The sequence below is a fragment of the Sus scrofa genome, chromosome 14 (assembly GCF_000003025.6).
Source record: "Sus scrofa isolate TJ Tabasco breed Duroc chromosome 14, Sscrofa11.1, whole genome shotgun sequence".
NCBI classification, from domain to species: Eukaryota; Metazoa; Chordata; class Mammalia; order Artiodactyla; family Suidae; genus Sus; species Sus scrofa.
The window spans coordinates 120848599-120862460 of NC_010456.5; the positions used below are offsets into that span (position 1 = coordinate 120848599).

At 48.8% G+C, this 13862-nt stretch overlaps 1 long non-coding RNA gene across 1 annotated transcript in view; it reads right to left on the reverse strand.

Annotated features, from left to right (window-relative positions):
- The window catches only part of LOC110256730, a 53901-nt gene continuing 43806 nt past the window's right edge, over window positions 3768-13862 (reverse strand). Inside the window, exon 4 of the long non-coding RNA XR_002338641.1 lies at window positions 3768-8989. This is a non-coding gene — a long non-coding RNA (uncharacterized LOC110256730). The remainder of the gene's footprint in view (window positions 8990-13862) is intronic.

A 13862-nucleotide genomic window follows, 5' to 3' on the forward strand; every position in this document is an offset into this window, starting at 1 on the left:
GCCACCGGCCTAGGCCATGGCCACAGCAATGCGGGATCTGAGCCATATCTTTGACCTATAACATAGCTCACAGCAATGCCAGATCCCTAACCCACTGAGAAAGGCCAGGACTCGAACCTGCGTCCGCATGGATACTAGTCGAGTTCATTAACTGCTGAGCCATGATGGGAACTCCCTTATTTTTAATGATGCATTTTAGAAATTGGTTCATATTGATAGCTGGGAATCTTTGTCTTCCTTTCTAGTGACTGTAAACAAGCCCCTAAACTACCAAGAACTTTTTTAAGTTTTTAAAAGATTTAATTTTTTAGGGCAGTTTTAGGCTCCACAACAAAATTGAGAGAAAGGTACAGAGATTTCCTATATACCCTGTTCCCTCTCATGTGCATAGCTTCTCCTATTGTCAACATCAGCCACTAGTCACAGAGTGGTACATTTGTTACCAAGGATGAACCTGCTTTAACATCATACACACCGAAAGTCCATAGTTTACTTTAGAGTCCACTCGTATCAAAGGCCCCTATTGATAGACATCTAAAGTGTTCCCAGTCTTTTGCTCCTTTGATGAACACTCCTGTGATTACATCAATCTGAACTCTGTCCTGCCTGCATTTCTGGGGTGCCTGACACACCCAGGACACTAGGGAGGGGACCACAGGGGACGAGGGCAGGGGGGTCACACTGCACAGGCAAACACCTGGCTCTCAGGAGGGGAGGCGCCCCACCTGTGACCTTGAGGGAGGCCTCAGGGGAACAAAGTTGCAGAAGGGTCTTAAAGAGAAAAAAGGCAGGGTGGGCGAATAAGCTTCTTTTCTGAAATTATTTGAACAAGTTCTTTACTCATCATAAAGTAAAACATATTCCTTATTGGAAATTTGGAAAACACTGGATAGATGTGAAAATAAATCACCTGGAATCCCACTCATCCGGAGGTAACCACTCCTGATGTTTAGTGCATTTCCTGCTAGTCTGTTTTCTAGATACAAAGGACTTCTGGTGGTCTCAGTGGGGCATGAAGGAAGGTCAAGGGCATGGAAGGTCCTCTGGGGGCAGGGCACACAGCAGACCCTTTCAGAGAGAGAATGACAGAGGAGATTGGAGGAGGACAGGGAGGGCAGGGGTGGGGGTCCTGGGAGTGTCTGGCAAGAGTTTGTCCCTAGATCAATGGGCAATGGGAGCCACTGCAGGCATTTGCTCACAGGACTGGTGAGATGCCTGGCAAGAGATCTGAGGACTCCAGCTTTGAGATTTTGGAGGACATCTAAGGAAAAAATCTCAGCAGGCCTTTCAAGGGAGGTCGTTTATGAAAATATTAACTAGGGAGTTATAAGAAAAGAGATGAGGGCATTCCCATTGTGGCTCAGCAGGTTATGAACCCAACTGGTATCCATCAGGATGTGGGTTTAATCTCTGGCCTCACTCAGTGAGTTAAGGATCTGGCATTGCCATGAGCTGTGGTGTAGGTTGCAGACACTGCTCAGATCTGGCATTGCTGTGGCTGTGGCGTAGGCCGGCAGCTGTAGCTCCAATTTGAACCCTAACCCGGGCCCTTCCATACACCACAAGTGTGGCCCTAAAAAGCAAAAAAAAAAAAAAAAGTAAAAAATTAAAAAGAAAAAAGAAGAAGAAGAAGAGAGTTGAGGCCAGGGTGTGAGTGAGACAGATAAGAGAAAGGTGTGGCTTTGTTGCTGAGGGCATACACTTGGAAATAGTAAGACCTCAGCTGAATTCAAGATACCACTTACCAATGGTATGGTATCGCACAATTTATACATCCTCACTGGGTCTCCACTTCACCATCTGTAAAGTGCAGATGAAACTAATATTCCTGCATCAAAGCGCAGATGTGAGGATTACAGGAAGTGACACAGCTAAGAGGCTAGCTGGTGCCTGGTACACAGAAAGAACCCAAAAATTGTTGAGAACTACAGAATGAGAGCAAAGAAAGAGCTGAAATCTGTGGCAAAGGGGTCTGGGAGAAAGAGACGCCATTCAGGGTTCAGGAAGAGAGCAGTTTTCTGGACAGGTAGAGACACCCACCCCATCGACAGAGCAGGGCATTAGGGTTTCAGGAGGAAGAACTGGTGACAATGCCAAGCACTACCTGAAGCCCAGGAAGAGCTCAAGGCCTAGAAGGTCTCTGGTGAGTAGCAACTTCAGAGCAGTTGCCATGGTGATGTGGATGGAAGGCAGAGGTTGAGAGGTCAAGGGGTGGTGGGAGATGAGGAAGTCTAGGGGGTGAGTTTACAAGTCTTTCAAGAAGTTTGGCAGTTAAAGGAAATAGAAGAGTCCTACCCCAGGGGAAAGATTGTAGGGAAGGGGGACAGAGGTGCTTTGTTTTGTTTGTGTTGGAGGCTATTTCAAGATGTTTATAGGCTAAAGAGGAAATCAACAGGAGTTCTCAAAGAGAGGAAGTGATGAAAGATGTAATTCACTTCTCTAGACTTCGGGTTCCTCATTTTAAAAATCAGGGTAGATAGGGATTTCTGAGGCCCTACTGGCCTCTTTTAGCTCTTTGATTCATCCATATGTCCATTCATCATTCATCCATCCCTCCCTCCATCCATCCATCCACTCATCCATCCATCCTTCCATTTGTCTGTACATCCATCATCCATCGTCTTTTTAACACATACTGTTGCAGAAACAAAGGCCCCTCTTTCCAGGGGCTTGTTTGTACAGCAAAAGTAGAGAAGACAATCAGGCAATGACTTAACCATATCACAGAGAGACCTTGAAACCCACATGGTTGAAGCCCTTTGAAATGACATTCTAGCACTTATCCAAACCCTTGCCTCTGCTTCATCGATGTATACCCCTCCCCAGTCTTTAAGAACCTGCCTTTATCTTACTGTTCCACTGACTAGCCCCCATACCTGCCATTGTGCAGGGCCCACATGAGCAATTGGCAAATTAATACTTGTCATGTCCATTTATTCAACAAGTGTTTATTGGTCACCTACAATGTGCCAGACACTGGGAGACAGCAGCAAGTGAGTGAGATCTCTGCCCTCCTTGAATTAGTCGAGGAACAAGATCGTCAAGCAATTACACATAATTCTATAATTGCAGCAGTGATGGGAGAGAGCAGGGCTTTCTGTGGGCAGGGAGATCAGAAAAGGCCCTTCCTGAAGAAGAAACTTGGGACCTGAAAGAACAGATGTTCACCAGGTGCATTAGTATTCCAGGTGGGGACACAGATGGGACAAGCTTAGTGTAAAGGCGGGGACAGAAGGAGGGAGGTATGGAGGGAGAGAGGGAGGACAAGGGCCTGAAAGAGAGGCAGTGAGGCTGAAGTAAGAAGGTGCTGGACCAGACAGGAGAGGCCCCCAGGGCTTCATAGCTGAGGGCAGGAGTGTTCTTTATCTGAGAGCAGTGCAGAGCCTTGGGAGTGGTTGACCCATGGAGATGACTTGATGGGCTTTGGTTTCCAAGAAATCTTCTTGAAGAAGCAAGTTGCAGAGGAGTACATGCTGTGTACTCATACAATCTATCAGGACTGAGATGGCTTTCACCTTTACTTTAGACATGTTTGTGTTTTGTTTGTTTGTTTGTTTGTTTTTAAGGGCCGCCCCTTCAGCATATGGAAGTTCCCAAGCTTAGGGTCGAATTGAAGCTGCAGCTACCAGCCTACACCACAGCCACAGCAATGCCAGAGCCAAGCCACGTCTGTGACATACACCACAGCTCACGGCAATGCCAGATCCTTCACCTGCTGAGCGAGGCCAGAGATCGAACCCACATCCTCATGGATACTAGCCAGGTCCTTAACCCACTGAGACACAACAGGAACTCCTGTAATATTTTTTAATAATGAGCCCATTCTACTTATGTTATCAGGAAAAAAAATACTTAAGATGATAAAACTACAGAACAACTTGGGGAAGGACTGGAGTGGATGCCTCGAGGCTGCTGAGGGGCCCCTGCCAGCCTGGGTTGGTGTGGACTGTAGCAGGGGTGGGGGATGGCTGGACTTTGGAGCTGGTGTGAGCTGGGTTTGGGGTCCACTGGACCCTCCCTGCCCCTCAGAGGCCTCTCTTGGGGTCTGCTTGTACAAACCAGCTCCAAGGGGGCTCTCTCTCCACTCAAATAGCCCACCCTTCTGAAAGTGTAAAAGGAGACCACATTTTCTGATAATTGTTCCAAACACCAAGGCAGCAGGAGCCACCTCCCAGCTACCAGCCCCATGTCTCCCTCTGAGCCAGCCTTGGGAAATGGGGCCTCTCCCTGGGAGACCATTGTTCTGGGTCCCCAGCTAGGGCTGGGCCAGCGGGGAGTGTTTTGTTGACAGTGCCCAGCAACCAGGGCGGCTGTTTTATCAGGAGGTTGGAGTCCCAGGGAGGAAGGCCTTGCCCAAGGAGTTCCAGGTTCCATGGAGCAGAGAGCAAGCTGACAGGGCCTGGGTGGGTGTGCCCTTTGTTCTCCAGTGGCTGTCGGGTTGAGAAGGCTGAACACTAACCACTTGGTGTAGGTCCCCAAAACTTGGTCTCTTTGGAGAAAGAACTCAGCAAAGAGACTGAGGGTGGCGAGACAATTGTTTATTTAAAGAGAGAAAAGAAGATTTCCCATTGTGGCGCAGTAGAAACGAATCCAACTAGTTCAGATTCATGAATCCAAATGCATCCATGATGATGTGGGTCCGATCCCTGGCCTCACTCAGTGGGCTAAGGACTGTTTTCATCTACATTCTGTAGAAAGCTACTTTCTAGGACTCTGCTCTACAAAACACCTGCACAAACACGCAAAGGTATACTCATGAGCATACTCATCACAAAACTGCTTGTCGGGGTGAGAATTGGAAGCCATGCAAAGCAACATACACAGCATGCTGCCAAGCGTACCTAGAGCAACCTGGAAAGAGGTCCATGATACACTGTTACATGAAAAAGTAAGTAGCAAAATTGACTGTATGGTGTGATCTCATTTTATGACTATCTATCCCTTGTAATACATAACTGAATATAGTGTATGAACCAATTTTACACACATATTGTGAAGCATAGAAAATAAAATCCTGGAGGAATACACAGCAAACTGCTAACAGCAATCACCTCTAAGCTGAAAAAAACATTTTTAATTTTTCCTTTGTGTATTTCTGCACTGCAGTGTTTGAATGTCTTAAAATTAGTACATGTTAGAGTTGATTTAACACCTCCCCCTCCACCCTACCCCCGATAAACAAGAAAGGAACTGGAGGGGGTCAAACAGTCAGTCTTTTCCTAGGAGCAACCAGAGGAAATGAGACTAATGTGACACAGTCCCTGTTGCTGGTAATGCCCTAATATCAGTTCCAGAGAGTGAAGTGGGGGCTGTGAAAACAGGGAGGGAGAGACCATTCCGTTTTTCTGTTTTTCTGGTAACCCAGAAGCCCACCAGTCTACACCTGCACCTCCCAGCACCTGGCTAGGGTCCCACTTATAATGCTCAGGGACTGCCCTCTGCAGAGAAGATGGTCCAGGAAGGCTGGCTCTTCAGGACAGGGAGCACATGACTGTGAACCACTTGCAAATGCTGCACATTTTTGAAGCATGCTAATTCTTCATTCTGGGTTTGCACTAATAATTAACCCAATGGTAATAGTAATACCATTTGTAACGCTTTTCTTGTGTCAAGTGCATTATTTGTATCCTCTCATTTCATCCCAGAGTCCTATGAAGTAGTTGGTTTCATCTTTTAATTTCATTTTACAAGTAAAGAAACTGAAGCGCAGAGGGGATATGTAACCTGTCAAAGGCCATGGAAAGATGATGAATTCAAACCCACACACTCTGACTCTGGAATCCACCTCATAGCCACCATTCAGTGGTCTTTGCATGACACATAAAGCAAGTAGATACTAGCGATTTTTTTTTTTTTTTGGACCAGGTCTTGCTGGTAAAGTCACCATTTGTCTGACTGCAGATGTTTCACAAGAAGAAACTGAGAGTTTGGTTTTGTGATGTCAGTGCCTGAGGTTAGTTGAGCCAAATTATTAGGCTGTGATGCCTGAAACAGCCCATGAGCTGATTACTATGCAAATTTCAAGGAAAAGATGGGAAAAAGTAATCTAGTCCATCATGTGGCTCTGATGGTCATAGTATTTTCATGGTTATACAGGTCAACAATAAATAATGAAGCAACTCAAATCATCATATATTACAGTATTGGGAAGATAGTAGCAAGGGAGTAGATTTGATGAATGAGGGTGGTGAAAGAATTCCTCATCTCTCAGGGCAGGGAATCAATAAATTATTCCTAAAACTGTGAAGATCAAGACAAAACCATCTGAAATGTTGCTTAGAGATATGAAAGTGAATGTTCCAAAGAATCAGCTTCAAGAGTTGAAAGTGGTTACCCTTGGAGATGGATCAGGGCTGCAGCTGTTCATGACAAACTTTGTAGAGATCTCTGATGCTCCATATTACATTCCTGGGTGACTGTGATTTTTCAAAACAACAAATTAATTTAAACCTGAAGTAAAAGCAAGAAGGACAAATCTGGCCCCAGATGGGGTGGGATGGAGATAAATGGGCTGCCGTCAAGAGAATGGGAGCCTGGGGGACAGGGCACTTATTGGTCAGTAACATAACAGCTGATGGAGCCTCGACGAAGGCTACGGCTTTGGAGGAGAGGTAACTCGAATGGCTGATTCACTTGGAACTGGTGAGGTTACGCGAAGGTGGGAGGGTTTTTAAAAAAGAAGAACCAAAGGAGAACAAGAAACCGCGGTTATTCCACAGGCAAGGTTAAGCTCCTCTGAGATCTTTAGCCCTTTGTTGGGAGAAATGACTGAATGGGCCCTTTGGTTACACAAATGTAAAATAAAGGTGTGGTTTCTCCACTGAATGAGGAAGTTTCCACCATCAAGCCAGTGTGTCACTGAGCAATGTGAATTATCCGACCCAACCATCCCTGGCGGGTTAGGCTCACACACTGGACACCCCTGATATTGATGGCTGTAGGGTGTGAACGTGGCATCAGTAGCCATCAAGTGTCTTAAGACAGGGTGCTCTTGTGGGTTCCTGAAGACCAAATGCCCACAGACCCAGAAGGAATCCACGGAGGAGGAGAAGACTGGACTTACTCCCCCAGACCCAGGCCTGAGTCTCTCTGAAAAGACAGCCTCCCACCCTTAGAGAAACTGAGCTAGCCCAGAGTTTGGGCCCAGACAGTCCAACGCCTCCAGAATGGCCTGCCCCTTCCCTCCTCCAGAATCACACTGCTTTCTCCAAGAAGAATTTTCCAATGAGCTCATCAGCTCATACCTTGCCCTTCTGTAACTAGCTTCTTACGCTCTGACCTCTAGATGTTTAGTCTACAAAGGATACCTCGACCCTGTCTGAGAGGTGCGTGGCACAGTGGGGGAAAGCCCAGGGGCCCTTAGAGTCCCAGCTTTACGTCTGAATCTCAGCTTTTCCACATGCTAGTTGCATGGACTCTTTGAGGCTCACTGTCTTCATGCGGAAACTAAGGATCGAAAAACTTACTTCCTAGAGCTGTGAGGCTTAAGGGTGCTGGCCTGGGCTGAGAGTTGGCCCCCAAGGAGCTGGGCCGGAAGAATGACAATGACTCGGGCTAGAGTGGGTCTGGGGTGAGGTTAGTGATGGTAACCCCCTCGGGGGAAACTGCAGGGGCCATCCCTGCTCAGGCAGGAAGTAGGGCTGGACACCCTCAGAGACCCCTCTGGCTCAGTCCTGCTCCTGTCACTCTCACAGGGGCCCTGAGCCCTCCTGGCTGCAGTTTCTCCAACGATTATCTACATGCTGGAGGAGAGGCTGGTGCTGGTCAAAACCCCCATAAGATGCTGGCTCAGGACAGCTGTCCCTAAAGTTCTCTAGGCAAGAGAAATCTGTCTTCTGAGCCCCATTCAGATGGAAAAAAGGGTAATTGCAGTTCCGATTCAGGTCAGGCTTTGGTATTTCACTGGTGCTCTCTCTCTCCTCTCCCTCCCCGCTCCCAGATATGGATTCTGATGGCACATGCTTCCGCCTACACTTGTCCTGTACCTTCTCTGGCTGCCCCTGTGTCATGCAGCCATGTCACTGGGGTCTCCAGCCAAGGTACCTCAACACACACACACCCCCAAACCGCCCTGATTCTGACTCCCCCTCTGTCCATGGGGCTCACCAACACACTTTCGCATCTTGCATTTTCACCACAAGCCTGGGACAGATGTCAGGGAGGGACGGTCCTCCCCACTTTAGAAACGAACAAACTGACTAGGGAACCAGAGTGACTCACCGTTCTCGTCTGCCTGAGTCTAATATCTCCACCCAGGCTTCTGTCCCCAGAGTTACCTTCCTAAAGCCAGATGGGCCTTGTCATTTCCCCATTCAGATCTTTCCGGTGATTTCCCAGTGGCCAGCAAGTGCAGAGGCGTGGACTGACCTGCCCCGTGTCATTGCTCCCCTGTCCCACCATCCACCCTCTACTGCATCAGTCCACCGGCCATTTCTACTCTGTTTTCCCACCTCCGTGACTTCGCGCACTCTGTATCCGCTGCCTGGTATTCTTTCCCCTCCTTCTCTGAATGTCAAAGCTGAATTAATCTACTAAGGTCCAGCTCAAATGCCACCACCTCCCTTGGGGCCTCCTCTGCCATCCCCAGGAGCCATTCATTGCTTCTTTCTCTGAGCTTTCCAGGCGCTTTGCACTTACCTCTCCAGGTCCAGGTCTGTCGACTTCATTCTGCCCAGAGCTGCCAGTGGTTTGCACAAATTAGTCCCTCCCAGGGTCTGTAAGCAACTTGAGCGCCAGCACCACCACATAGTCACTTTGCTCTATGACCTTGGAAAGTAACTTGACCATTTGTGGTCTATAAAACAGGGATACCATCAGCTTTTCCCGGTGGGGGTGAGGATGGAGCAAAACGCCCAGCCCAGTGCCTCCGGTACCCAGTGGGGAATGATGACTGTGAAGCAAGTCAGTTAAAGCCAGGTGTGGCCAGGCCTCCGCAGCCCAGGAAACACTGCTGTTCTTGCACTGCCTTCCTCAGAGTGTTTAAACCTACCTGGAGAAATGAGACGGTTGTGATTCTTAAAGGCAGATACATACTGGAATCACCAGTGCTCTGTGGCATCAGAATCCCCTGGGGCTTGCTGAAAATGCCGAGTACTAGGCCTCACCCAGACCTGTGGAATCACCCCCCGGCGTGGAGCCTAGGAACCTGTGTTTTTTTGTTTGTTTGTTTGTTTGTTTTTTGTCTTTTGTCTTTTTTGTTGTTGTTGTTGTTGCTATTTCTTGGTTCTTGGGCCGCTCCCGCGGCATATGGAGGTTCCCAGGCTAGGGGTCGAATCGGAGCTGTAGCCACCGGCCTACGCCAGAGCCACAGCAACGCGGGATCCGAGCCGCATCTGCGACCTACACCACAGCTCACGGCAACGCGGATCGTTAACCACTGAGCAAGGCAGGGACCGAACCCGCAACCTCATGGTTCCTAGTCGGATTCGTTAACCACTGCGCCACGACGGGAACTCCTGGAACCTGTGTTTTAAACAAGCTTCCCTGGGGATCTGTTGCAACAGCTCTGGCCACACTGGGCCATAGTAAACTTGGAGGCCAGATGTGTGGGGCATAATGTCCACACCTCCCCCTTTGCTTAGGTGACAACAGAGGCCAATCTGGGGACTAATGATGCAACAGCCAGTGCCACTCCCACTCCCCAACTAGCCTCTCTTTGAGCCCCAGCACAGAGCTGGATATAGGGCTGACCAGCAGTCAGACTCAGTTTCCAGATCACTTTCATCTCCCAGCCATCAGTGAAGTACCTGGCCCAGCCTGGGTGCTCAGCAAATATTTGAGGCAATGGAACTTCCCTGGGGCCACCTCTGGTAGGAGACCAAGAGGACTCAACCTGCTGGGCTAGGCCCCAGCTGCTGCCCTCACTCTGCCTCGCTGTCTCCCCACACAGCCAATGGTGGAGCTGCCAGACTGGTCCCTTGGGAGGGTGTGTTGGGGAGTGGAGGGTAGGCAAAGGGAGAAACTTTGGTCCTCAGGCCAGGGAGCTATTCCCCAAGGAAGAGAAGCTGGAGGCAGGGGTAAATGTCTGCTCCCCTCCCTGTTAGAATTAAAGGCAGACACCATTAGCAAGAATTTACTGAGCTGAAGCCTTGGGCTCTGATTTAGAGCCTCTCAATCCAGCTGCACATTAGAATATCTGAGGAGGTTATCTGAGGGCTCAGGCTCACCTCAAGTCAAAAGAATCAGAGCCTCTGGAGTGGTGCCTGAGCATCGATATTTCTATAAAGCAACCCAGGTAATTCTGTTGTGCGGCTAGAATTGAAAAACTGTTGGACAGGAGTGCCTATCGTGGTCGGACGGAAACGAATCTGACTAGTATCCATGAGGACACAGGTTCCATCCCTGGCCTCGCCCGGTGGGTTAAGGATCTGGTGTTGCCATGAGCTGTGGTGTAGGTCGCAGACACAGCTCGGATCTGGCGTTGCTGTTGTGGTGTAGGCCAGTAGCTACAGCTGCGATTCGACCCCTAGCCTGGGAACTTCCATATGTCTCGGGTGCGGCCCTTAAAAAAAATAAAATAAAATCGAGAAAAACTGCTGGACAGGCCCCTCCTTTCTTCTCATTTCTCTTCCCAATGCTTGCAGTCTCACTTACCCAGACATTTGTAATAATGACGGCAAACTGTAATTAGTGAGCCCTTTCTCTGTGTCCAGCACCACACTGGTTACTGTAGGTACAGCAGGGAATATGCTGGACTCGGCTCCTCCCCTCACAGGGCCCATAGGCTAGTGCGGAGGGCTGATTGGTAAAACACACTTGTGGGCGTGCCCCAGAGAAGCCCCCACCTCAACTGCTGAGGGTTGGCCAGGATGAAGGGAGGCTTTCTGAGGGGGGCGGGGCTTACACAGAAGTCGGAGGGACAGGTGGGACAGGTACGGGTTAGGCAGGGGGAGGGGGAGGAGTGAGTGAGACACGCACGTGCAAAGCCCCAAAGCAAGAAAGAGCTTGCTTCATGGAAGGAGCGAAAGAAGTTCAGGCTTGCTGCACTGTGGGTGGAGAGGGGGGCTTTGCAGACAGGGCTAGACCAGACAGAAGTTTGTAAACCATGTTAGGGAAGCCAATTTTGATGCCAAAACTAGTAAGAAGCCAGTGGTGGGTTTGAAAGAGGGGAAAGGAGAGGTTGACATGCACAGATTTGCGTTTTACTTGCTGCTGGGTACAGGATGGATTGGAGCCAGTGGGACGGGGCGGGGCGGGGCGGGGAGGCTGGAAGACTGTCGGGAGAGGATGGAACAGTCTGGATGGGAAAGGACAGCTGCCTGGACTTAGTAGTGGGAGCAATGGCGGTAGGTAGGTGAATTCAAGAGCTATGGAGGCGGTGGCTTTCGCAGGGCTTAGTGCTTTACAGGAAAAGGGAAAAGCGAGGGTGCCAGGGATGATTTTTCTAGTTTGCACAGTCAGGGGGGTGGAGTGCCGGGGACTGAGCTATGCAGCCAGGTAGAGGAACAGGATGAGAAGGGAGATGAGGGGTCTAGCTGGAAGCCTATTAAGTTTCGTTTTGTTTTGTTTTGTTTTTTCTTTTTAGGGCTGCACTGGAGGCATATAGAAGTTCCAGGCTAGAGGCGAATCAGAGATACAGCTGCTGGCCTACACCACAGCCACAGCAATGCAGGATCCCAGCCGCATCTGTGACCTACATCACAGCTCATGGCAACACTGGATCCTTAACCCACTGAGCGAGGTCAGGATAGAACCTGCATCCTCATGAATACTAGTCGGGTTCCTTACTGCTGAGCTATGATGGAACTCCAAGCCTATTAAGTTTGAGGATCAAAACTGTTTTGGCTATAGCTGTTCCTCCTCTGACAGGCACAGATAGGTAGCCACGTAGTCATGGAGGAATGGGAATGAGATGTCCATGTGCTAGGTTTATGACTCCTCGTGTGACCCTGGACAAGCCCCTGACTGTCTCTGGGGCTCTCATAACAGGAGGGGTGGGCCTTCCAGGTCCTGCATCCCTTGGGCCTTAGAGGCCTATCCCCATGAGCAATCCTACTGGGACAAGCCTCTACATCCAGGATGTTAACTAGGAAGGGACCTGTGCCCCAGGGAGCCAGTGAAGTGCAAACAACTTTGAGTTGGCAGCAGTGCCCTGCTCCTCCTGTGGAGCATCCCTCTGGGAGGTGAGCTCCTGTTGGTCCCCAGGCAACCTTGCCTCAGACCCAGGAGGCCCCAAGTGGGGCTCCAGTGCCAGGGCTACAGAGGAGCCTGGCCTGACTGAGTTCTGCTCCTGCTCCTTCAAACACCTGGGCCTTCTCTCCTCCACATCTCATTCTCCTGGCTGCCCAGAGCTAGGATTGCCAGATTCTGTGGGGAGGCGGGGGAAGGATACCCATTTAATTTATTTAGTTTTTAAAATTTTTCCATTTCCTATTTATCGTAATTTTGGTAAGATTTTTATTTTTTCTGTTATAGTTGCTTTACAATGTTCTGTCAATTTTTGCTGTATAGCAAAGTGACCCGATCACACACACATATATATATACATTCTTTTTCTCACATTATCTTCCATCATTTTCCATCACAAGTGCTAGATAAAGTTCCCTGTGCTGTACAGCAGATCTCATTGTTTATCCACTCCAAATGCAATAGTTTGCATCTACTAACCCCAAACTCCCAGTCCATCCCACTCCTTCCCCCTCCCCTTTGATACATATTTTGCTTAAATTTCAGATAAACATGAAATAATTTTTTTTCTCTTTCTTGGGCGCACCTGTGGCATATAGAAGTTCTCAAGCCAGGGATGAACCTATGCTGTCTTAGAGACAATGCCAGATCCTTAACCCACCATGCCACAGGGTGAACTTCTGAGGTAATTTTTTTTAATATAAATAAGTTCCAAGTAATATTTGGGACTTTTTTTTTTTTTTTTTTTTCTTTTCTAGGGCTGCACCTGTGGCATATGGAGATTCCCGGGCAAGGGGTCTAATTGGAGCTGTAGCTGCAGGCCTACACCACAGCCACAGCAACGCAAGATCCTTAACCCACTGAGTGAGGCCAGGGATCAAACCCGCAACCCCATGGTTCCTAGTTGGATTCATTAACCACTGAGCCATGACAGGAACTACATTATTTGAGACTTATATTAGGAAATAAATTTGGCACTTATCTGAAATTCAAATTTAACTGGACATCCTGTATTTTATCTGGCAGTCCTACCCAGGGAAGACCCAGGAGCCAGCCAAGGATCCCAGAGAGGAAAGGGATGGTGCTTCTCCCCACACTGTGCCCCACCTGCTCCAACCGAAGGCTGGTGAGGACTGCCATTCCACAAATTCTTGGCAAGCTGCAGCCTTCACCAGATGTTAGGGCTGCCTTTGGAAAGATGTCGCGTCTAATTAACCTAATAAGCAGGTTATAAGCTCAGACCGGAACTGGCGGAGGATTCACCCTGACAGATGGGGAGGGATGGGTCACACCTGCTACAGGCGCCTGCCAAGAAGCTGCTGGTGTAGCCAGTGGAAGAACTAATAAGAGGCTTTGACTGCACATCAGATACGGGGCAAGGAGAAGTTACACCAATATCATATTAACAGTGGTAATAACCACCATTTACGGAGCCCTTACTATGTGCCAAGCACTGAGCAAGCATTATCTCATTTAATTCTCACAACAGCTCTAGAAGGCCAGGGCTATTATTATCCCCATTTAAAAGATGATGAAACTGAGGCCACAAGAGGTTGAGCAACTTGCCCAAGATCACACAGCTAAAAAGGGGAAGAGATGGAGATTCAAACCCAGCCATTTGGACTCTGGGGTCTATATTTTAGCCACTGACTCCTCAGTTCCTTCCCCACATCTTCTCTCCACTCCCAATCATTTCCAAAACATTTGGTGAATGACATATAGATAGTGAGGTTGAA